Source organism: Protopterus annectens, chromosome 8.part0 (assembly GCF_019279795.1).
Source record: "Protopterus annectens isolate FY-2018-M chromosome 8.part0, PAN1.0, whole genome shotgun sequence".
Taxonomy (NCBI): Eukaryota; Metazoa; Chordata; order Ceratodontiformes; family Protopteridae; genus Protopterus; species Protopterus annectens.
In genome coordinates this window covers 580,286,967-580,313,702 of record NC_056741.1, presented here as the reverse complement: position 1 = coordinate 580,313,702, position 26,736 = coordinate 580,286,967, and the positions used below count along the sequence as shown (strand labels likewise).

Genomic DNA, 26,736 nt, shown 5'->3' with positions numbered 1-26,736 from the left:
ATCCAACCACAAACTAATCACCTTGGAAATCCACATCCCTCCCACCCCCTGCAAAGGTAAACACCATGAAAAACTTCTCCTAAGCTAACTTTGGGCTCCTAATAACAGACGTGGCTAACTTCACGGAACCCATGCAAATGAAGAATGGTTGCATGACCCCTGAATCATACACCAATGCACTGTACAAACACGTACACACATGCCTGTATCTCTCCATACCTAAAAGAACCAAGACGCTCTCCTCCAAAACAAGGAAGCCAATCTGGTGGTCCCCTGCCATAAACAAACTCTACAACAGAAGGAGGAAACTGATGTGGAATAAGGTGAAGTCCCAAGACTGGAAAAACTCCCTTATCAGCCTCAACAAAAAAATGAGATCCCTCATCAGATCCTCTAAAGCTAGCTATGAAAACAGAATTGCAGCAGATAGTAAAGACAACCACAAGGCCTTCTATAGTTATGTAAAGAACCTCCACGGCATTACCCAGATTTACCCTGAGCTACTGCGCAATGGTGCCTCCTATACTGAGCCAATAGATCTTGCCAATATACTGGCCGACAGATTCAGAGCCAACTTTACCCCTCTCACCCCCCACAAAGGACCAATCACAACACCAGTAGATTGCCAGGCACCCAGTATTACTGCTGCATAGATTAAAACAGCACGATCCAAGGCCAAGAATATAGCTTCTGTGGGACCTGGCAAATATCCCTGGCTGTTTTCTACATGAACTACAGATTGAACTGGCACCTCACTTGTGTATCCTGTTCAATCACAGCCTCACCTCAGGCTTTGTCCCTACCGAATGACGCACTGCTATAGTCATCCCTCTCCACAAAGGAGGAGCGACTTCAGACCCTGGGAACTTATCACCCCATTAGCCTGACAAGTCTGATATGCAAAGCTGTGGAACGCATCATCATGGACCTAATAAACAAGGATAAAGGGAATCTCCAAACTCTGGATCCCACACACTTTGGTTTTGTGAAGGTTAGATCATGCCTGCTTAACTTGGTTGACTTCTTTGAGTCAGTCACCAGTGCTGTGGATGAAGGCAAGGTGGGTTCATACAGCCTACCTTGATCTTGGCAAGGCCTTTGATACCATTCCCACTCAGGAATCATAGAAAAAACCCACTACTAGGCATCGACCCCTATTTCACTAGGTGAGTTGCAAACTGGCACACAGATAGAACCCACAGTGTGAAAGTAGCTCACTCCGTCAGACTGCTGACCAGTCACCAGTGGAGTCCCACAGGGATCCATCCAGGGTCCTCTCATGTTTGGTATCTAGTTCTCAGAAGTCCAGTCCAAAAGAAAGGGACTCTGGCTGACAAAATTTGCAAACGATTGCAAGTTGGGAGTCATTATTAACTCCCCAAGTGATGTTGACATCCTACAGAAAGGCCTCACTGAGACCAATGACTAGTGTCAGAACCATGGCATTAAGCTCAATGTTAAAAATTGTGTCATCATCCCCTTTGGGAAAAAGACAGTTTCCATGAACTACCACATCGGTGGTAGTCCACTGAACCCAGAAGGCATTATAAGAGATCTGGGAACACAGGTTGACGGTAACCTTCCTTTTGACCACCATGTGGCACGTCTCATTACTAAGGGTTTTGCATCCAGGAAGAAAGCGGTCATTGTCTCCCTTCTCTGTCTACTCTTCCCTAATTAGACCAGTCATCAAGAACAGTGCCCCATTTGGCATGTACCTCACTAGACATCTGCAACAACTGGAGAGGCTGCAAAAGTACCTCACAAAGAGGATCCTAGGCCTTAAACACTTGTCCTATATGGACAAACTCAAAAAAACTCCCAAGTATTCTCTGTCTCATATCGCCTACTTAGAGGTGATCTCTGCTTGACTTACAAAGCCATGTCTGACCCAGTTCTGTTAGAAATTCTACATCTAAAGAAATCCCAGTCCCTCCACACCAATGCTCCAGAGACTTCAACCTCATTACCACAGTTAACAGAAAATGTGCTGGAGGGACAGGCTTATAACCCAGAGACTGCCCATGCTATGGAATAGACTTCACAAACATGTCAAACAGAGCACCTCACTGACCGTCTTCAAGAGAAATCTTGATGAGTGGATGGGAAATAGGAAATTCGCCCTGGGGATCACTCTAGTGTCTCTACTCAACAGAGGCACTGGAAACTAAGATCGGGTGGCACTATGCCAGGGTAATCCTATGGTGTAGGCTTGTAAAGGCTCCAGGGTCATTAGCCTAGTACACACCTATGAACAGCTGCTATATGTTGCCACTTTGAATGAAGCTCATAATACTGCTTTGTTACGAAACAATGGAATGTTGTGTTATTGTCTAAGAGAAGCAATTGGATAGTGTGTTGTTTTTTACATGTTATATAATGAGTACAGCCTTGTTTATGGGAAGAAAAAGTTACTGCGTGAATTAAGTCATGGGAAAGAGAATAGTGATGAGAAAATGCAGAGGTGGAGCAGCATTGTCATGTTCTGAACAATGATTGTACTGTTCTTCTGTCAGTTAGGAATGTGAATTATGATTGGAAGGAATTTTACAGAATTATTTTGTTTTCATGTATCACGGTAAAAAATTTCTCCAAAGCCAACTTCATGATTCTTAAGACAGAAGCGGTGAACTTCATGACACCCATGCAGATGGACAATACAGTTACAACTGCTGAATCCTATACAAATGCACTCTATAAGCACTTACACGAGTGCATGGATCGTGCTATTCCAAACAGAACCAAGACGCTATCCTCCAAAAAAAGGAAGCCAATCTGGTGGTCCCCTGCCATAAACAAACTGTACAACAGAAGGAAGAAACTGTTGCAAAAGAGAGTAAAATACCATGAGTGGAGGAGCTCCCTAGTCAGCCTCAGTAAGAAGCTGAGATCCCTTATAAGATCCTCCAAAGCTAGCTATGAAAACAAAATTGCCACTAATTCTAAGGACAACCACAAAGCATTCTATAGCTATGTCAAGAATCTCGATGGCAACACCCAGATCTGCTCTGAGTTGCAGCACAAAGGCACGAAAATTACAGAACCATCTGATATTGCCAACATCCTGGCAGATAGGTTCAGTGCTAACTTTACCCCCCTTCACCCCCTAAAGAGCCCATATCTATACCGGAAGAATGCAGAGTACCTGTAATCACAACTATGCAGGTAAAAGATGCACTCTCTAAATCCAAAAACACAGCATCCATGGGACCGGACAACATCCCAGGCTGCGTTTTACATGAACTTCAGAACAAACTGACTTGTTCAATAATAGCCTTGCATCAGGCTTTGTGCCCACTGAATGGCACACAGCAACAGTTATCCCACTCCACAAAGGGGGAGCCACCATTGATCCTGGGAACTATCTACCTATAAGCCTGACGAGCCTGGTCTGCAAGGCCATGGAATGTATCATCATGGAACTCATAAACAAAGACATTGGTAACCTCCAAACTCTGGATCCCACCCAGTTCGGGTTTGTGAAAGGCAGATCATGCCTCCTGAACCTGATTGACTTCTTTGAGGCAGTCAACAAAGTCGTAGATGAGGGTAAGGTGGTTCACACAGCCTATCTTGACCTCGCCAAGGCTTTCTACACCATCCCCCATTGTGGAATTATAGCTAAACTCACTAAACTAGGTATAAATCCCTACATCACAAGATGGGTTGCCAACTGGCTCACTGACAGAACCCACACTGTAAAAGTTGCAGACTCCAAATCTGACCTCAAAGCAGTGACAAGTGGAATACCACAGGGTTCCATCCCGGGACATCTCCTGTTTGGTATCTACTTCTCTGAAGTACAGGCTAACACAGAAGGCCTCTGGCTAATGAAGTTCGCAAATAACTGCAAACTAGGAGCCATAGTCAAGTCCCCAAATGATGTGGACATCCTACAGAAGGGCCTCGCTGAGACAGATGCCTGGTGTCAGAGCCATGGCCTCAAGCTCAATGCCAAAAAGTGCAGTGTCATCCCCTTTGGTAAAATCTCTGTACCCATGAGCTACCATGTAGGCAGCAATCTACTTAACACCGAAAGTGTGATAAGAGACTGTGGGACCCAGGTGGACAGTAGCCTCTCCTTTGATAGTCACATCGCCACAGTAGTCAGGGAGTCCTTCTACATGGCACACCTCATCATAAAAGGTTCTCATCCAGGAAAAAAGGTCATTGTTCCCCTCTACTCGACACTCATTAGACCCATTATAGAGTACAACACCCCCTTTGGAATGTACCTCACAAGACATCTGCAGCAGCTGGAAAGGCCACAGAAGTACCTCACAAAGAGGATTACTGGCCTCAAACAAATGCCCTACACTGACCGCCTCAAAAAACTCCAGCTTTACTCTGTAACATATCACCTACTCCGAGGTGATCTCTGCCTAACATATAAAGCTATGTCAAACCCAGAGCTGTTGGACATGCTACACCTAAAGAAATCCAAATCCCTCCGAGCTACACGCTCTAGGGACCTAAACTTTGTCACCACAATAAACAGGACATGCTGGAGGGATAGATTCCTGTCCCAGAGACTTCCCATACTCTGGAACAGGCTACCAATCTATGTCAAGCAAAGTTCTTTATTAGCACTCTTCAGGAAAAATCTTGATGAGTGGATGGGAAATAGGAAATACACCCCGGGGATCATTTCTGTGTCTCTGCTCGACAGAGGCACAGGAAAATAACTTTCTTAGGTGGCGTAAGCCAGAGAACCGTGTTGGCTAGGCTTATGTAGGCCCATGGGCCAATAGCCTAGTACCTACCTATGAACTTATAAGTCTGTAGTTCTGCATGTCCATTATAGAATGCTTTGTGGTTGTCCTTAGAATTAGTGGCGATTTTGTTTTCATTAGAGTATGTTAGACTTTGTTTTATGCTGCCAATGTGTTCTGAATAAATGTCTTACCTTGAACTGCTTTTGTGTGTCTGTGAATTTACTGAAACCAGACAGTAATAAGGAACCACTTAACAGATTTTAGCACCCATATTCTTACTGATGACATTGGAGGTGCCATGTCCTCTGTTACTAGTTAGAGTAAAAACAAGGGAGACAGTCCAACTTACAAGTATCATCACTGCACAGTAAAGAATAAAGTATACTTTTAGAACTGCAAGTATGGTTATATTATAAAGAAAAAATTCCAATTACCCAATTCTCTGTTTCACCCCTTAGTCAAACTTGTAATAATATGCAGTACATTGGGGATACCCAGTCTCCAAATATTAACTCTCTCCCCATTCTATCAGTATTACCCCTAAAATAAAGACAGCCATTGTCTTTGACCTGCAAGTTTCATTTTATTAAAAAATATGTAAATATAAATAATGTGTGTGTGTGTATATATGTTTGGATATATATAAATAAACGATTCATTGTACTGCTCATCACCTCTTTCCAAACTCACACCCATATGTAATGGCAGTGTAGCTCCCATTCACCCAATATTTGCTCATCGTCTTCTTAAAACTAGTGAAAGCCACTCCAGTGTTTTCTACCATTAATAAAGGAAACCATTCTCAATTACTTTTATTTTTCAGAAATAACATGTTTTATTAACCTGTCTCTAATCTTTCCATTGTAAACTGTCATTCCATATAGCAAGTCAAGACATTCTTATTATCTGAAGTTGCAGGATTATCGTTATCGTTTTTTCCCAAATTGTGAAAATTATGTATTAATTTGAAGCAAACTGTAAAGTAAGGTTAGTTGTGTAATAATTTTCTGTGATTTTTTTCTTTAATTTAACGTAAACCGCAGTTCACTAAAATGGATGCTTGTTAACATTCCATGGACTGTAATTATATTCATTAGTAGCAAAACTGCAAGGGTGAATGAGAAGAATACATACTAAGTCTGAGATTGCAGTATCTCAAAATATACTCTCTACTCCATGGTAGTGTATGTAAGTAATAGTGGTGTGTGTGTGCAGGTGAGTTTGAAAAGTAAAACCGTGAGTGTTGTAAGTTGCTGTCTACGAATTTGAGTTTTTTATTAAGTGCGAGGACTCACACTATCAGGTATCGTAATTCTGATAGGGAGGCCATCTAATTTCCTAACTTGGCTACTTTGTAGCTTCCTCAGTTCAGATTTTTAGTATGTCATATTTTCAGACCTACCTCTTAAATAATGAAAGTGTTATCTTTTGGGTGATATTATACACTAATTGCAAAGCTGTACTTCAAGATGATTATCATAATAATGCTAACTAGATAGATGTTTGATTGTTAATTTTGCCATTTTCCAGTATTCGGCATGTGATCTATATAACCATATCTCCTGAACACATGCCCTGGTACTCTCCATTTATGTTGTTAAAAGTGATAATTACAGAGTAACTATGAAATTGCCATTTGAGACTGACTTGTGCAGCAGTGCTGCCAGAGTTCATTAGGTGAGTATTTTGAAAATGTTGGCAAAATTATAGAAGGCTTCTAGAGCTATGAACCAGATGAATGTGGTCTGTTTACTAGATGCTCATAACAGAGTCATTTATAAAGACTGAGTCATGAGTGTGACATCTGTCATTCTTCAAATATGTGCCATGTTGCAGATATTGCTTTTGATGCATAAAAATCATCTTTGTAACAAGGAAAGGTAATAAAATATAAGTTGAAGATCTGGACAAGAAAGTTGAAAATTATCAAAGCTGGGAGTCTGCTTTTAATTTGGTAGAACATAGCCTTGTAAATTTACCCCTTTTAATATTTTGATCTGAAACTTACAGTATAGCAGTTGCTTTGGATTGTCTCATTAAATGATACGTGTAATGTTTTAAATTCAGTGGTTAATTATTTTTTCTCATTTTCAGAAGAAGAATGATGTCATATTTGTCACATGGAACTACACATGAAAAGTAAGACACAAACATTTTTACTACTTTTTTATTAGATAAAAAGCCAGTGGTATTCCACTGTGAGTAAAACAGTCACTTTTATCCAACCTGAACCTCATACCGTGTGAGGAGTAGGACAAATGAAAAGTAAGATGGACAGGATAACTTTACCGCCTCAGGAACTATGGTGCTTCTGCTCTTTGCCCACATGATTCTTACCAGAGCCAGTCCCCTAAACAGACATATAAGATACCAGAACTCAGTCTTAAAACTTTTATTTGATGGATTAGCATTCGTCTCAAAATTCTGTTATTTGGGAAGAATGCTAATCTATCAAGTAACACTTTTAAGACTGAGTACTGGAATCTTATTTCTCCATGACAAAGACTGGCTTTGCCAAGACATCCTGCCTGGAGAGGCTGGTCAAAGATCATATAGCCTCAGTCTTACCTGTGATGCTGGACACACTGCAATTTGCATACAGGACAAACCGCAGTACAGGGGATGCCATCTCACTAGCTCTTCATGAAACACTGAACCACTTAGAAGGCAAAAACTGCTATGCAAGACTGCTATTCATCGATTTCAGTTCTGCCTTCAACACTGTCATCCCTCAGAATCTAATATCAAAGCTACTTCAACTGGGCATAGACTCTCATTTATGCAATTGGATTCTGAGCTTCCTTACTGAAAGGCCTTCAAAAGGTTTGTGTGGGAGACAACAGCTCCGGAAGTGTCATCCTGAATACAGGAGTACCGCAGGAGTGTATTTTAATGCTCTCTCCTTTTCACTCTTCTGACACATGACTGCATGGCCAGACATGAGATGAATAGGATCATCAAATTCATGGATGACACCACTGTTATATGCTTGGTCAAAGATGGAGAGGAGGAAGCCTACAGGAATGAGATTGATCAACTACTGGTCTGGTGTGACAACAACAATCTAGCACTGAATGTCAGCAAGACAAAGGAGTTGATTGTTGATTTCACAAGATCTCAAGTACCACATAAGCCTCTAGTGATGAAAGGGATGACAGTGGAAAGGGTCAACAGTACAAAGTTCTCGGGTGTTCATATCACGGAGAACTTATCCTGGTCAGTCCATGTATCCAGCACAGTCAGAAAAGCTCAGCAACGCTTTCACTTTCGAAGGAAACTTAGGAAGACAAAATTACCAAGCTCCATACTTCAGACCTTTGAAAGAGGCACCGTTGAAAGTGTCCTGACCAACAACATTACATTCTAGTATGGGAGCTATAACAATCAGGATCGAAAGGTTCTCAAGAGAATTGTAAAGTCAGCAGAAAGAATCATTGGCACCTTCTTTACACCTCTGGAAGATGTACACAAATACCTGTGCAACGACAGGGCCAAAAAGATTTCCAGTGATCCAACGCATCCTGCCAGTGGTCTGTACACTCGCCTGTCCTCAGGCAGGAGATACAGAAGCCTGCATTTTAAGACCATCAGACTAAATAACAGTTTCTTTCTGCTCTCCATTAGAATGTTGAACTCTTGGGAAAAATGAACCATGAGTCTGTCGAAAAACTCAACCACTTCTGTTACATAACTAACCTATGAAGTAGCTTATTTTATGGATGTGCAATAACCAAGTGCAATACTAAGGTAGCGCACCTACCACACTGAAGGACTGTGAAGTGCAATATACAAACTTTGCAATAATTCAGTCTAATCATAGAAATGCTGCTGCTGTTTCAATTTTACTTTGACAATATTACCTTCATATTGTTCCTTGTCTTCTGTTCTGGGATGGGTGTGGGTCACTGCTGTCCTACTTTATACTTAATAATTGCTACTTATTAAATTTCTACTGTGATATTTTATTAATTTTTCTCTGTCTATATGTGCAACTGTTTCCTGCATTGAGAATAAAGCATTGTAATTTTATTCGGATACACTGCTGTGTAGTTCTGAATGACAATAAAGTTTTCTTTGACTTGACATCCTCTAGATAGGTCAGGAGCACCATAGGTCCTGAGGCTATAAAATTATCCTGTTCTTCTTACTTTTTCATGAGGTAGGATTATGAATATAGTATTTAAAATATGCAATAAAGCGGTATTGAAGGCTATCGAACTAAGAAGTCCATGTCTCATTCAGTGTACAAATTACATTCAGAATAAGACATAAACATGTCCAGTACTGTCATTTCTGTGGTTAAATTACAAATGATAATAAGGGTATTTTGTAAACTGGGTATTAAAGATTGGGGCTAAAATGATGAAAGCTGATAAAGTTAAGAACATAAGCATTCAGTCAGGAGAATGCAACTGTATCATTTATTTCATTATCTTCATTCACTCTTACATACACATATCTTCAAAGCAACTCATAGATTCTAGTATTGATGGCAAAATATTTTGTACCTTTACTGTATTCTATTATAGTAGCTGTAAATGACATACCACACTTAGAGATCACCTTTGCATATATAAATGATTGTTTTTTAATAAAGTTAATTAGCCACTGACTCTGAATTCGAGCATGGGGTAACAAAGTGAACCAGCATAATATTTTACTTACTTATTTATTTATTTACTTACTTAATTGCATTTGTTTAAAGGGGATGTCCAACTGGAAAGAAATGACTCATTTTCAGGGGAGGCCTGGAGAGAAAACCTTCAAATGTTTACAAATTAACAAAATTGTAGAATGTAATAATGTAATGTACAAGACCTATGCATGAAGACAACGCAGCTATTCTAGGATGTCTGTCTTTTGATTTTGTTTTGTTTCTAGGCTGCTCAGTTTTGTTCAGTTGACTAAACATAACACAGATGGTTAAGCTCTATTTCCCATGACCATTAACATGTGATGTCCCTCCATATCACGTTGCAGTATTCATAACCTAAGAGATCTCCTGCCAAAGATAGTCGAGATATGTCCAGTATACCAAAGCCTTTAGTACTTATAGGCATTGTACATCCCACGTACACTCCCTACGCAAAGCATAGTACATAAAGGTGATGTATGGATGCATACACTCAGAACATCTTTGCCGCCAGTTTGAACACCATTGTTAAACGTCAGTCTGAACACCCTTCTACTGTGCTGGTTCTCTCTTATTTGTGTGATCTGTTCCATGCTGGATTAGCATATTCTTCAGTTAAAGCTCACCCGTCAGCAATTTCTGCTGGTCTGTCCTTGACTCCTTCTCTAGCCTGTAGATTTGAGGTCCAGCAATTTCCTAAAGGCTTCCTTCATATCAGGCCTCTCAGGAAACTAATTCCACCTTCCTGAGATCTCTGTTTTGTACTTGAAAAATTGAGTCAGGCTTCTTTTGAGCCTGAATCTTTAGCATCCTTACAACATTGTGCTTGGAAGACTGTCCTTTTGTTTTTTACTTCAGCCAAGAGAGCATCTGAACTTCAGGCAGTCATGGCTGTTCCTCTTTTCTTAGTTTTACACAGAGACAGACTGTCTCTTTGTACTAAACCTTCTTTTATGCTCAGGGTGGCCAATGAGTTGTCCCTTAGTCAGTCTATTCATCTGTTTTCCGTTTTTTCTTCTTCGCAGTGTGCCAGTGAGAAGGTTCGTCACAACTTGGATTTTCATAGACAGTGCTGATATTTTGATAAACTAAAGTTATTTGCAAGTCTGAGTAGCCCTTTATTTCCTTTTATCCCAGGTTCTTGGGTTTGGCTGTATCTAAGCAAACCATCTCTTCCTGTATTTATAAGGCCATTTCTTTTTGTTATTCTTTTCATGGTAGATGCATTTCCACATCAGTGAAGGCTCATTCTACCACAGTTGTTACCTCCTCTGGTGCTTTTTTCAATGGGCTGGATACTATTTCCATCTGCTACTTGGATGTTGTATGTTGGAAGTTGGATGTTATTTCCAGAGCTGACTTTGCCAGGGCTATCCTGCATGGGTTTCTATAGGGCTCTTCCATGCCATCTTCCTCCCAGGCTTCTTCTTGAGCTTTTGTAGTCTCCCTTATGTGTTGAATAATGCAACAGGAATATGGAAGGACATAGTACAGCTGTGTAAAATCTTACCATAGCAGTAGAAGTCCTTCTCTTCACTATTACAGTATTTGTTGTCTCCCTCCTGCCCCCTCTGCTTAACCTGTTCTTTCTTGCCCTCCTGGACAAGGGGCTGTTCCCCTGTTTCTCCTTCTGGGTGCACATGTTTTTCCCTTCTCCCTAAGGGCATTCTCTTCCTCCTGGGGCTTTTTCAGTTCTGTGTGTGTGTGTGTCCGTACATCACCTTTATGTCCTACTCCTTGCACATAGGGCTTACATGTGACATATGACACCTATAAGTATCCTTGGCAGGAGATCCCTGAGAATATGAATACTTCAACAGTGAAGGGAATGACATCTAGTGTTGTAAGATTTTACACAGCTGTACTATTTGTTGGTCATTATTAATGTAGCACTACACGAGGCCAACATGGAGTCTGTCATCCCTGTAGTAACATGCAGCTTGATTACATGCAGCTAGTAGTATGGCTCCAGTGGATACCCCCTTAAATTGAGGATGTTGGGATTTGCTCTCACCATACATATGTATCCATAGCAACTGGGAGGCAGTAAGGGCAAAGGAATGAATGTGTGTTTGACTGTTTGTGATTTGAATGTAAGTAGATCTCTATGGGGCAGCCTGTATTTTTAATTAACTGAGACTTTATAAAGAATAGCATTGTAACCGAAAGTCTGCCTTAAGCTTAATAAGGTGATTTTTAACATTTTTACAAATATAATAGAAAAGAAACCCTATCATAACAATCTGATGTTGTAAATCTTTATTCATTCCTTACTGTTAGGACTTCGGTTCCATCCTCGGAACCGACACGGCCATTACCAAGCTCGCTCCAGCCAAAAACTCTCAGCTAAGGCATACCCATAATGCCCCTCTCATAGTCTTTTCAGATCTCGTTTGCCGTGTTCCTCGTCAGATGTGCCAAGCCTTCTCTCTCTAAGTGTAGAGTTTTTTGTGATAATTTCTATCAGTGCCCTTTTTTAGTCAGTTTTCCCTAAATTTCATCCTTTCATCTGTAAACTCATACTGTTCTATATTCTGCCCTGTACCTTTGGTAGTTCCTTTTATACCATCAGTGGTACTGTCCCTTTCCCCTACCTTTGGTAGGCCCCTTCCTACCACCTGTGGTATTTCTAAGTACCATTGTTGGTACTCCTCTCTCTTCTATCTGTTTAAAAAAAAAAAAAAACACTCTCCTCTCTAACCTTACTATTGTTGTTTTTGGTTGTTTATCTTGTCACTTAGGACTAGTGTGTTTTTTCATTATGTCTGAGAAAGTTAAATTGGGTTTTAAACAGTGTGATAAGTGCGAGCGTAAGATGCCCAACTCAGATGGTCACGCTCGGTGCGTTTATTGTTTGGACATTGACCACATCAATGCTTCATGTGATATTTGTTCCAGCTTCAGTAACCGGACTTTAGCTGAATGTAAGAACAAGCTGATTCTGAAGGGTATGATGAAAACTCCCTTCTAGGAGGCTCTTTCTGGGACAGAGGTCTCACCACATCCTAAGACTAAGAAACATAAAGAGAAATGGAGTCACTTAGTTCCTACATCTCCGTCCTCCTCAGAACTGAGTCAATGCCATGCTTCACCTGCACCTTCAGTGCAGACAACTTCAGCACCAAGCTCCATGTCTTCTCCCTCGGTGCTGTCCTTAATTTTGACTCTGACCACTGTACCGGCTTCAGCACCATCCTCTGTGCCGACCTTGATCTTGACACAGGCTCCGACTACTGTACCTACATTGGCACCATCCCCGACGTCTTATAAGGCTCCACAGAGACTGACTCCATTGATTCCAAAGGTCGAACACCTTCCCAGAACCAGATATTTTCCCACTTATGACCCCTTCTTGGGACACCAGTTTAGTCCTTTTATCGAGAGACCTGACTCTCCTTTGGCAGCCTCCTTCAGATACACCAGGAGTCTTTCAGAACAAGATGTAGTGAGGGTTGTGGACCAGCTTTTGGCAGCTAGAGGATTGCCCACCCCTGCTAGGTCTTCCTTCCCTCTTGGAATGGAAGCTTTCACAGCATATTCACCTGTACATCCTCCTCCTGCCTCTTCCCAGGCCCCGGAGACTTTGGCACCAATGTCCACCCCGGTGCGTTCTGTCTCATCTCTGATTTCTGAGGTCCCCCTGTCAGCACTGATTACTCTTGGCGATATGGCTCCATTGGAACTGACGCAGTCTCAGAGCAGTGATTGGGCTGTCGGCACCGTTGCTCCTAGTTTGGCGCCTATTTTTTCGCTGGTGCTGTCTATGGCCATGGATCCCCCGGCAGCTATCGGTCCTCTCGGAGCTCCTCACCTGTGGGGAACTCCTCAGGGTGGGGTATGACCCCGGTTCCGAGGTTATCCTTCTCGGTTCTGGGCTCACATCCCTCCTCGGGCGTGCTTGCTTTCCAATTGATGGAGAGGGTCCTTGCCTCAACAGGCTTGCAGTTGGCACCACTGGCATCGACACCAGAATCCCCCTCTAGCATGCAACTGTCCCAACCCCCTACTCTGGGATCCTGAGCATGGGAGCTGCAAGACCTTCCCTTGAAGGGAACCCTTTCTCCGGAGTCATCCTCAGGAGATCCCACTGGGGTGCCACCCTGGAAGAAACGGTGCAAGAGGAAGTACCTTGATTCCCCTGAGGAATCCTTCACTGAGGTCACAGATTGTGATGAGGGAGAAGGGTCTCCATGGTCTCCCCCGGAAGATGTCTCATTGACTGGAAGTCCTCTAACCCTTCTTCTGAGGAATTTGTATTCTTGCAGGCCTTCCGTGCTCGGCCATCTACTTCCTGGGTGACCCCACCTGTAGATGAGCTTGTTAAACTGATCGTGCAGCATGCCTGGAAGGCCCCTGACAACATAGACCCTGTCCCCTGGAGGCCAGACAAAATTTTATCCACCCCTGAAGACCAGCCCAATTGGTCCAAGCAGTTAGTAGTTGATTCAATGGTTGTGGTGGTGACCACCAAAAGGGACCTGGCAGAAAATAGTTCCACTGTTCATCCCCCGAACATGGAGGCTTGGACTATGGATAGACTGGGGAAGTGGACCTATGCTTCAGTGACCTTTGCCATTTGATCGCTGAACTATCTGGCACACTTAACTTGCCTCCAAAGAGACCTAATCCCAGAAATGTCTGCCTCTTTGGTGGGGGTACTGCCTGATGAGGTGCATGACATGGTTGCCTCTCAGCTGGCTACCCTGGAATCTATCTTGAACTCCTCGATGTGCTTGATCTCTCACACCAGTGAGGGGGCAACTCGAGCAGCCGCATCAGGCATCGTCATGAGATGGCATGCTTGGATGCATTTGTGTGATTTCACGGACCCCTTTAAATCTTCCTTTGTCAATGCGCCTGTTGACAAATCTTCCTTTTTTGGTCCCAAAGTAAGAGACACACTGTCACGTAGTGATAAAGACAGAAAAACCTTGTCTGCTGTGAGCATATGCCCCCCCCCCCAGAGATCCTACTCCATGAACCAGAGGGGAGGAAAATTGTGGTTCAAGAAGTCCAAGGGATCTTTTTGTGGCATTCGTGGTGAGCAAGCCCCCCAGGGCGGAGGGGGCACTCGTCTGGAAGATGCCCCTTTTGGGGTAGAGTGGGTCTGTGCAACCAGGGCACTAGAGATTCCTTCTCCGGCTGACCCTACCAGTGCTCCTGAACAGTGGCCCAGTTGCTTTCCTCTGGAAGCAGTCTGGTCATTTTTGCCTGCACCTACATGCCTGGCAACTCATAACAATGGATGCATGGGTGCAGAGAATAATATCCAGAGGCTATCATATCCCATTCGATCTTACTCCCTGACCCATCAAACGAATCCCCGATGTTCCACCCAGTCAGAGGAACAGAGGGAGGTAGCAGCCTTAGAAATCAAAAAGCTGCTAAGAAAAAGAGTCATCCAGCAAGTCCTACCAGACCAGGGAGGATCCAGGTTTTACTTGAGGTTCTTTTTAGTGCCAAAAAAAGACAGGGGACTGGTGACCAGTTCTCGATCTCAGCTTAATAAACAAATTCATAAAACATCAAAAATTCCGGATGGTCACGGTACAGTCCATCCTCCCCTTTCTGAGAAGGACAACTGGATGTGCTTTATAGACCTCCAGGAAGCATATTACCACATAAAGATGGACAAACCCTCCCACAAATTTCTTCTCTTCCAGCTGGGAGCCAATCACTATCAGTTCAGGGTACTTCCCTTTGGTCTCACGACAGTCCCCCAGAGTGTTCACCAAATGTATGGCAGTTGTAGTAGCTCATCTCCGACTACAAGGATTCCAGGTGTTTCCATATTTAGACAATTGGCTCCTTACCGCCATGACTAGGGATCTTCTCATTCACAGCCTCTCTTACACATAAGGCCTTGCTCTTCGATTACATATCATGATCAACATGGAAAAAAACTCAAATGTCCCTAACAAAATACTGGAATTTATTGGAGCGATCTTCAACACAACACCCTGTTAAGCTTCCCTTCCTCCTCACAGGCTCTCAAAAATAAGAAGGCGAAGGCCAAGGTACCAGAATCAATAAAGCATTTTGTTCATTTCCAGTCCGTGCTGTTATTTCCGTTATTTGGTGGTTTTCAGTTTAAATTTTCTTTGTGGCTGTTTAGCAGTTTGTATTGGTGTTTCTCAAAAATAAGAAGCAAGATTCAAGTCCTCCTCCCACAGACATTTGTACTAGCACACGTTGTACTACAGCTTGTACTACAGCTGTTGGGATCTGTGGCAGCAACCATTACCTTAGTTCCACTGGCGAGGTTGCACATGAAACTAGTACAGTGGCTTCTTTCATCACAATGGTCGATCTTAACCCACCCACTCGACCACATGATACACCTTACAAACCTTTGCAAGAAAGAAATGCTTTGGTGGATGAAGCCAGAATCAAATCTTTGGTGTCGACCGTTCTGCCTTCCCTAGCCCAGGGCCACAGTGACCACGGACACTTCCCTGCTTGTGGGGGGCATTTCCAGGGAAAGACAGTCCAAGGCACCTGGTCCCCCATTCAGGCCAATTTGCACATAAATGTCCTGGAATTGAGGGCAGTTTTCTTTGCGTTGCAAGCATTCTTCCACACATCCCTTCCTTCCGGGACCATTGCAATTCAGTCAGACAACATGTCAGTCATCTGGTATATCAACAAACAGGGCAGAACCAGATCTTACCCCCTGTGTCAGAAGGCCATGAGAGTTTGTTACTGGGCGATGGCTTCCAACTGCTTTTTTTCCAATGCACATTCCCGGGAGTTCCAACCTTATTGCAGACAATCTGAGTGGGAACATTCTGATGCCTCCTGAATGGTCCCTCAATCCTATAATAGCGGATCAGATCTTCTGCTGTTGGGACAGGTCTTGCTGCTACCTGTTTGCTTCCCCCTAAACAACAAATGCAGAAGCTACTTTGCCCTGATCCCCCTCAGGGGGAGCCACCGAGGGATGCTCTGACACACAGTTGGCCCCCGGGTCTGCTGTATGCCTTTCCCTGATTTCCCCTCATCCCAAAACTCCTCCAGAAAGGTCAAAGGTTGAGAAGCAAAGTGATCCTCATTGCCCCTTTTTGGCCCCATCAAGTCTGGTTCCCTTTCCTATGGCCTCATCTGATTCACAGCCCGTGGATCCTGGATCAATCCCAAGGTCTGCTATCTCACCCTACAGGACTGATTCACCCCAGTCTCCACAGCCTCAAGCTCACAGCTTGGTTTCTCCACTTCTGATGATTGGCAAGGTACCTGATATTTAATCTCCTGTTCATGAGATTCTTCTGGCTTCACACAAGCCTTCCACCAGGAAAATGTACTCTAGTAAGTAGGCTAGGTTCTCTACATGGGCCAAAGATCATGACATAGACCCTTTCTCCATGCCTGTTCAGAAGATCCTACAATATCTGACTACTCTATTACATGCAGGAGCTTCAGTATCGACAATTACTGTACATTTAGCGGCTATAGCAAATTTTCACAACGGATTTGATAATTCTTCTGTTATGTCACACCGATTGTGCAAAACCTTCTTGAAAGGAGTATTGTATGTTAAACCTCCTGTCAAGCCCCCTACAGAGCCTTGGGACTTGACATTGGTGCTTCAGTCATTAGCAAGTTCTCCTTTCGAACCTTCTAATTTATGTGATATGAAACTTTTGTCATGGAAGACTACTTCTAGTGGCCCTTACCTCAGCAAGAAGAGTATCTGAGTTGCAGGTCTTGAGTGTCAAGAGACCTTACTTGATTTTCCATAGGGAAAGAGTGTCCCTACGTACTGAACCTTCCTTTTTGCCCAAGGTCATTTCTGGGTTTTCAATTAACCAATCTATTGACCTGCCGGTCTTCTTCCCTCACCATTCAAATAGAGGGGAATATCTTTTGCAAACCCTTGATGTTCATAGGCAACTTTGTTTCTACTTGGACAGAACTAAATCTTTCAGAAAAATGGATCAATTGTTTGTGGCCTTTGCAGGACACAGACCGGGTAGGCCTGTTTCCAAAATGACTTTATCTTCTTGGCTTAGAAACGCCATTACCTTCATCTACCATCAGAACAACGTGTCTTTACCTTCCGGAATAAAGGCTCATTCCACTAGATCGATGGCTACTTCGGTAGATTTTCATTCCAGAGCCTCTATGGATGATATCTGCGCAGCAGCCACTTGGGCAAGACCTCTTACCATTATCACTTATTATAAATTAGCATCTTTTGGTTCTATGATGCTCAGGAATGTCCTTCCTTAGGGCCACCCAGGACTCAAGTAGCTGGGGACTCGGTCCTAACAGTAAGGAATGAATAAAGATTTACTACATCAAATAAAGAAGTTATGTCTTGCAATAACGTTCCATCTGTGTCATAGATCTTTATTCATTCATTATTTCTCGCCCTCCTTCCCCCTGTCTGGACTCCTGGTAGACTTTAGGATTTCCTCAGTTAAGGTATTTGCTCAGACAGAGCCTCCAACTGTCTCTTTTATTATTTCTATACAATAGGGGCAGGCAAACTCGATCTGAAGAGACTATGAGAGGGGCATTATGTGTAGGTCTTAGCTGAGAGTTTTTGGCTGGTGCGAGCTTGGTAACAGCCGTGTCTGTTCCGAGGACGGAACCAAAGTCCTAACAGTAAAGAATGAATAAAGATCTACAACACAGATGGAATGTTATGGTAAGACATAACTTCTTTTTTTGCATTGTTTTCATGCAGTATACATATTTCTTTTTAGCAATTTTCATTCACTTCAGCATTACATAAATTGCACTGATGCTCATCATTACAATCACTGATTCAGTAGCCTTAGCTGTATGGATTGTATCCTACATAGATACACTAGCTGGACAGCTTCCAACTCTTGAAGGGCACTTTTCATGCACCCAAACCATTATTCTGCTTGAACTGAGCTGACTAATGACAGTGATCTACGTGCCAAGGCCATAAGAGCTTTTTTGTCATCAAAGAGTTCTCCTCTTGAGTGGTTTTGAGGATTGACTATTGGCTAGCATTTTCCATTGCTGGGCAGATAAGTTCTTTTCGGGGAAAACACCCTCAACATTTACTTTTCATGACAGAAATTGAACTTTCTCTGTGAAACTGAATTTCAAGTCAGGAAAATGGGTTTTTATTGACCATCACATGATTTTTAGTAAGTCTTTACTTTTGTGAAAATTTTTTTAATTTAAAGCTACTTTTTTCTTAAGTAAAAGTTCTGTTATTTTACTTTTGGGGGATGGGGTCAATGTTTAAATTTTTTTTTTTTTTTGTATTTTTTGAAGGAAAATTTTACTTTTTTTATTACTTACCTGTTTTACTGACTACTGCTGCCAGGCTTCCCCGGGAATCAGATCTCTTATTTAGCTTAGCCATGGAACAACTTACAGGTTTTATTTATTTATTCAGAATAAGTTTGTTTAACAGCGTAGTACACAACTACAACAGACCTTTTGCAGGCACAGCCTGGGTTCCTTGCCTCTTTCTTGTAGTCCCAAAATGAAGGAAGTAAATAAGCAGCCTTTGCCACCACATCAGGCTGCTATTGTGTGTCAGACACAAATGGGTGATTGCTATGGCCACTTCCGTTTCTCAGACCTTTCATCTTTCTTCCTGGCTTGCTCTGGTGTAGTCCCTACAGCCAACATAGGTATAGACACATCCTCTCTGGCTGTTGGACCACCCTAGGTGGCAAGAGAGAACTACTCTTGTAGGTCCTTGGAGAATGGGCAGGGAATAACTCTCTGCTTAGCCTGGCTGCTATGCTCATCCCAAGGGAGGTTTATTCCTTACAATAAAACGGGTCTGCTTCTTCAAAAATTCCTGTCAAAAAGAAGCAGAAAATAAATATACATCTTCTGTCTCAGTCACTTGGGCAGGAGTGATGTTTTGGGTGTAGCTTAGGGTTTATATCTGGTTCTTGACCCTTCCAGTTTAGCTGTTTCTGGTAAAGGAAAAATGGATTCTTGACTGTCTGATGAGGTTCAAGTTAGAATGAATGTAAAGGGACAGATTCTATTTTGTCTCCTCAAGTTTCTGATTCATATTCTAAGGAAAGTATGGCTTCAGTCATTCCCTTTGATGGACTCTCTCTTTCTCTGAAACTAATTCCAGAATCCATTGGTTGTTTCAGTGGGAACATAATGACATTCCATTGTCCCTGAAGAACTATTGTGATTTATTACAGCTGTATTTTCCAGAACATACATCAATTTATCCTATTCTTTCAACGCTGGAGGGTGTTTTTGTCACAATCTCTAACTTGCCTGACAGTCAGCCTGCTGCCCCCAAAAAGCAGGTACATTTTATAAAGTTCCTCTTACAAGTTGCTTTGCACTGATCCCATATCAGACCCAACAGCTATTACTCTTGTAAACTCGGCTGCTGTTAAACATCAGATTAATACCAATCAATCCCCTTCTAATAAGGATAGGAAAGTTTGGATAGATTTGGTGAAAAAGTGTATTTCTTCTGCAACACTTATTTTTTTGAATTCTCAACTGTCAAGGTCATTTGTTAAAGTTTATGCTTACCCATTTGAGAACATGAGGAACATTATAGTATCTTTTCCTCTTCTGAGGAAAAAAAATTTTTGTGTAACCCAATTGTTTCTGTGTATCAAATAGATATCCACTGCTTGAAAAGTGCTTGTGATTCTGCTGATGTCACTTCGGGGCAGCTTCCACTGAAGCTGTCATGAGGAGATTTGGTTGGTTGTGTACTCGTAATTTTCTGGAAAATTCTCCCTTGGGTAGAGAGTTAGTGTTTAGACCATCTGCTTAAAATGTGTAATGAGAAAGGTAAACTGACTCAAGGAATTTCTCAGATTTTTTTAGCTTTACTTCTCCAAGTTTCCAAGGGTTTAATACTAACCTTACAACATTTTTTTCAGATACACAAAATAAACAAACACAGCAAGCTGCTGGTAAGCAAATGTTTATAAAGCAATGGCAGGGAGGTTCCAAACTGAAAGGAGGACCCCCTCCCCAACATAGAACAGTCTAATAAGTCTGAATGACTATCTACAAGACTCCTCTTCTCAGCCTGCAAACTCTAAATCCTTCCAGAAAATGAAAGCCTCTCTTTATCTCTTTGGAAACAGTTTGACAGATGGATTATGAATGTAATTCATCAAGGTTACAGATGGTGTTAGGATTTGATCCCTCCTTTTTGACGGATTCCAACTCATCCACCAGACCAAACTCTTCTTTTCCCTCCCTTCATTCAGCATCTGCTCTCTTAGGGGGAGATAGAAGCTGTTCTTCCTCTTCAGTTAGAAGAGGAGTTTTATTCAAGAATATTTCTGGTGCCATTGAAAGAAGATCTGTGGAGACAGTTCTGGATCTTTTCTTTCTGAACCTGTTTGCTATAGTGCTCAAGTTCAAAATGTTATCCCTTAACAATGTCTTACCTTTATTCCCCATCTGAGTTTTCTGGTGACCTTGGATTTAAAAGATGCATATCATCACATTCCACCAAAGATTTCAAACATTTCTTAAGGTGTTCTCTGTCTGGATTACATTTTCAGCTCTCTTCATTACCCTTTGGTCTATCCATTGCTCCAAGGGTATTCACAAATTGTCTTGCTTCTGTGGTAACCTACAACATGTTGTAAGGTATCCAAAATGTCCTTATTTTGATAACTTGCTTATCTTTGCAGTCTTTTTCTAAGTGTCAGGCATCTCTTACTTGGTCGAGGGATCTTCTCCACTGTCTGGGGTTCCAGGAGAACAAAAGTCTTGTTTGACTCCTTTTCACAGAATAGTTTTCCTGGGGTGTCTCCTACATCCCTCAGTTCAAAGAGCTTTTCTTCCCTAGGAAACAGGAGATCTGTATCTAGATCTATTCCTGTATTTTTCACTAAAAACTACTGATTCAGCCAGGGAATTTTTCAGCATTTTGGGTGTCATGTCATAAGTGATTCTCATGATTCTTCTAGCAAGACTCCATATAAAAAAATCAAGTGGTACCTAAAATCTGTATATTCCCAACATCAACATTCCCTTGCCTTCCAAATTCCAGTTTTGGGATTTGTGAATGGGTGCACATGCATTATGTGACAGCATTTTGTATCTAGATCAAAGGTGATTGACCACATCTTACACTGGAGACTTGTGCACTAAATGAATGAATATTCAGATGCTTGAACAGAGTTATCAAATAAAGCCCTGGGAATCACACTTTCAGTTTATTACATTCAAGATATTTTGGGTTTCTATGAGCTGTGCTTTGTATTATCCAAGTCGTACAAACTTCTCTTGTATGTAATCCAAAGATTTGTAAATATCATAATTGTTGTAACCTCCACACCTGATGGTATATTCTCCAAGCTTCCTGTGTATCACAATACCTTCATACTATTTTTCTTTGATGCCTCCAAATCTTAGTAGCTATTTTCCACTGAAAGTGCTACATTCTTGTATACTGTTAAAATCTGTTTTTCCACTGCTTCCTCAGTATGTACTCTGATCTTAAACCTGTCCTCCGATAACTTGTGTAATGTAGTCTTTGAGATTTTGTTTTGTTCTGAAGTTTTTTATCCTATTTTCTTAGGAAAGGCATTCAGAACCCTGCAGTGTATTTGGGTGCAACCTCATGAATATCCTAATATAGAGGGGTGATGCCCCCCTCCTTTCTTTTATTTATTTAACGTTTTTTTACTGGGAAAGTCTGACTTGGAACAAAGCTAATTTTCAGTGAAGGCCTGGGGAGAAACGCTTCAGATGCATGTCTTTGTAACGTGGGAAGAAACCGGAGCACCCAGTGGAATCCCACACGAACGCAAGGAGGACATGCAGACTCTGCATAGAAGGCATCCCAGCTGAGAATTGAACCAGAGAACCTCTTGCTGTGAGTTGACAGTGCACCACTGCGCCGTCCATATATGATCTCTGTGTACCCCAGCATCCTGCTGTTTTATATACTGCCTTGTACAGTGTTGTCTAACTGCCAGAAGAAAGTCTGAAGCCAGCAGAGAGTATCAAGACTTGGAGAAGTACAAGATCCACTTATTTTAAGATAAAAAAAACTTGGGATTCCAGGATGATCCTGCTGATGGATGCTTGTTACTGCACCCACTGGAATCACTTCACCATCCATAACTCTGTGTTTTCTGATGTATCCTACAGGTGGAAAGAAATGCCATTCTTTTCCTGCCCTAGTTAGAGGATAGGGATGTATATGTGAAATAACAGTATATATGTCCCATATGTGGAAGTGGATTAAGTGCATGAAATACAGTTTAACATCATTTAATCTCTTATGTGCACTTTAATGCAGCTCATTCAGAATATAATTTACAGACTATGTATTGTAGCTAGATAGCAAGCTGCAGACCTGCTGTGTTGCCAAATGCTTGCTCTAACTTAAATGTTTCTCTTTCTCAGAAGGGCAAATGCTGATATATATTTTTTGCCAGTAATTAATAGCTGAATCTCCAACCAGTCTGCATTGTGATTTGCAGTTGTAGCTGTACTTAGTGTCTATTCACCCCATGTTTGCATGTTTGGCTAAATTTCCCCTAAAAACTGTAACATACAGTTTTGTGTTTACCTAAGAGGGACAATGGTTCAGTGGAGTTTAATATGGTCAACAAAATGTAATAGTTTATATGCATTCATAAATGTGAATTAACACTATATGCTAAATTTTAATGATCTTTGCTATTAGAACATTAGTATGAATGAATCATTGCCACCATTTCACTAGAACCTTGATACTGGACATGTGCAACATTAAAACAAATGCTGAACAAATGCTTGAGTGTGGAGTAAATTAAGAATACAAAAACCAACAAAATACTTCTGAACCAGACGACTTTATTGGTTATGTGCTTTCATTCATAAGAACTTCATCAGAACCACGTGTTTCCTTCTGCCAGTACTACACTCACTGGAGAGTCGCTGTAGTACTGGCAGAAGGAAACATGTGGTTCTGATGAAGTTCTTATGAATGAAAGCGCTTAACCAATAAAGTCGTCTGGTTCAGAAGTATTTTGTTGTTTTTTTGTATTCTTGGTTTGTTCTTGGGTCTTGTGGATGTGGAGTAAATTAGTTTAAAAAATAAACTCTTAGCAACTGCATGCTAAGAAGTGTTAACAAGGCAACACTAAACAAGAATATTAACCAATTAGTCTAGGTATAGTGTGCATGCTGAATGGCAAGTACTAATGTTCTTCATGTGGATCACTGCAGTAGCCTAAGCTATATGGGTTTGTAATATAACCTGGAAAGAACCATATGTCACCAAGCCAATCCCCGAAAAGATGGATAGAGTCCAGTGGACCTCCAAGGGCCTTATCTACCTTTATTCTGTTCATTGTCTAAATTGTTTGTCAGTTCACTATAAAAGGTGCACTCATTGTTATTGTAAAATTTTGCTGAATGTATGCTGCTGATATGTATTTATAAATTGTTGAATTTTCTGCTTATTTCCTTCTGTACAACTGTTTGAAAATTGTGTTGTAAAAATGTATTTAGTGTTTTGTGTTAATTCATGTGGAGCTTTTCTCACCAGGCCTCCACTGAAAAACGTCTCTACTCAGTTTGAGCATCCCTGTAATGTAAGTAACTAAATAAGTAAATATATAAATAGAACAAGGGATCACTTGTAGACTCTTATGGTGGCAGCCACCATGGGACACATGGCTGATGAGAATCTCTAAGTCATTCATTGACCTGGCAAAGGATTCCAGGATGATGGACAGACTAGGAAAACATGTCTCTGCATCTAGCACATTGTTCATTAGGGTAGTGAACAACATGGTAAATGTCATTACGTTTCACAGAAAACGTGGATAAAATGCTTGAAGTCCTGAAATAGTTTCCTTTCATATGTTTTGCTATCAGAAAGTAATATTATAGTGGACAGGATGAGCAGACACGTCTTACTCCCATGCAAATGGTTTCTAAACACATCTATAGCCTTACTGTGTTCTGTTCAACACCCTTCAGCACCAAATGCAACAACTTCTTTTCTCTTGTCCTATATGCAGAGACTCATTGCTCTGCCCTTGGCTCCACTCCCAGACTCCATTTCCTCCAGTACTCCTTATACCTAGGTTCATAGGTACTTACTAGGCTATTGATCTGTGAGGATCTAAAGAAGTCTACCCTTACATTCCCATGTGCAGATGTAGCCCTTATATTTTGTGTGCAAATAACCCAGAGACAGCCAGAACTAGGATATGTTAGGACATTTACATGTTTCCCCTATCTGTGAGGGACAAGGGTGCTAATCTGGGGGGGGGGGTGTGAATTTGCCGATACCCATATATTTGTCCGGCTCATCATACAGAAAGCTAAGATGTGCAAAGCAAAAGTCATTGTCATAGGCCTGTTTTGGCCATGCTCAAAATGGTTTCCCCTGCTTTGGCGCATCTCATAAGAAAATCTCTCCTTTTACAACAGCAACTCCAGCTGCTAATTCAACCATCCAGCTAGCCTGCCTTATCTGGATATGCATTCCCTACACTCAACTGCATGGTTTCTATCCTTCCACTAATGACCAGGATTTATGTGTTCCCTATCAGAGTGGCATAACTCATTTCAGCATCTCAAAAGTTGACCTCTGGGAAAATTTATAAAAGCAGGTGGTATAAAATTTCCATGTTGGCCAAGTGGACAAGTGTTAGACCCTTTCAGAGCTCTTGTATCTTCTGTCCTATCCTTTTTGACAGAGATCTTCATGTTGGAATCCAATTCTCCACAATCAAAGTACATTTGGCTGCCATGTTTTTATTTCATTAGGGCTTTTCATCCTCTCCTGTAGCCTCTCACAAGTTATGCAGTTTTTTTTTTGTAAGGGAGTCATTTATTCTAGGTCTCCATTTCATCATCCCACCCCACCCCAGGGCTAACTGTCATTTTAAAAAGACTCAAACTTTGAGCTAGCTCAGATAACTAATCAAATCCATGTACTTAAGTTCTCATACATTATTTCTACAAGAATCCTTTCACTTTAAGAATTAATACATCTTTAATGCTGAAATAAGTCATACAGTTCAACTCGAACCAGTCCATTAACCTACTTGCGTTTTCCCCACAGTATTCCAATAAAGGGGAATACAAGCTCATATTTTACTTGGATTGAATGTAAGAATATTAGAAACGCTGAATATTTGTGTCTTTTTCACACTTTAAAAGGGTTAAAAATTAACTAAATTACTTCTGTCTAAAAGACTTTCAGATTGCATCCTAACTCAAAAACCTCTTAGAGCAAGAAATCTGGAAAGAGCCTAAAATAATGGGGGGACAAAGGCCCAAAAATAGGGACATATTTTAAATATTGGTCTTGTAAACTTAGAAAGTTGCTATAATAACAGGATTTGTGTTAGCATGCATTTTCTCAAGGGTAGGAAGTCTGAAACTCAATTTTATGTCATTATTTAGTGACTTCAGTCCTCAGTGATTTACCTGAAAAAAAACAGAAATTTTATGAGGAATGGAACAAAAATATGTGGCAAAAATCTAGACATTCTGTGAAAATCTGTACAGTCAAGAGGTACAGATTGCATTTTTTTTTCACATCCAATCAGATGTCTTTACTGTACAAGCCCAGGGCTCACTCTGTCAGATCCTGGCATCATTTGCAGCATTCCTCAAAGAACTGCCACTGGATGATATATGTGCAGCTGTCATATGGACTTCCTTACTTGCTTTTCCTAAATATTATAATCTGGATGTGGTCTCAAACATCCTTTGGGGCCACTTTTTAAAAGGAATTTTATCTAAGTCCCGTCCAATTTTTGCTGAAGACTTGGTGTACACAGACAAGACCAACTTGAATATGAAAGTTGTATACTTTCTGTAATGATAGATTCAGTTACTCTGTCTGTGCATTGTTTCTGCAGAGACGTGGAGGAAAGCCAGAGGTCTTGGAATTTGCTAATTAGGTGCTTTTTCCCTTTTGTACCTCATGGTGATTTTTCTAGAACAAAAGTAGAAGTTGATAATTTCTGTATTGGTCATAGTGGCTACTCTATCTGAAGAGGCTAAACACAGAGGTATTATGGGTTTGTTCAGGAACTCAAGCTACTGAGAGATTCATAGCTGCTGAAAAGGACAAGTCTTTGGTGACCAGTCCAACAGTGTCTGTCATTATGGTAAGTTCATAACTTTTGTTCATCTCTATGGCTACTGGAAAATTGCACTTACCTTTTTCTTCAGTTTGCATTTTCATATTGTTGTCATTTTATTAATTCATGACATTATATTTATGACTACAAACAGTAAATCTTTACATATTGAAGTAAGTTTTGCGAAGGATAGCAATAGTTTATTGGAGTATTGCAGTATATATAGAAAGCAATGCCAAGATAAGTCATTTTCCAAGTGATTTATTGCATGCTTGGTTTCTTCATCCAGGGTATGTGCTGGAGCATAAGCATATGAATCCTGAGCTAAAACTGATGTTTAAAG

The 26,736-nt window shown here is 41.3% G+C and overlaps 1 protein-coding gene across 1 annotated transcript in view; it reads left to right on the top strand.

Moving 5' to 3' along the window:
• The first annotated feature begins 6,806 nt into the window (after window positions 1-6,806).
• Window positions 6,807-26,736, top strand: part of ZBTB7B (zinc finger and BTB domain containing 7B) — a 743,831-nt gene continuing 723,901 nt past the window's right edge. Inside the window, exon 1 of the mRNA XM_044080077.1 lies at window positions 6,807-6,854. The gene's annotated coding sequence lies outside the window, so the exon portion shown is untranslated. The remainder of the gene's footprint in view (window positions 6,855-26,736) is intronic.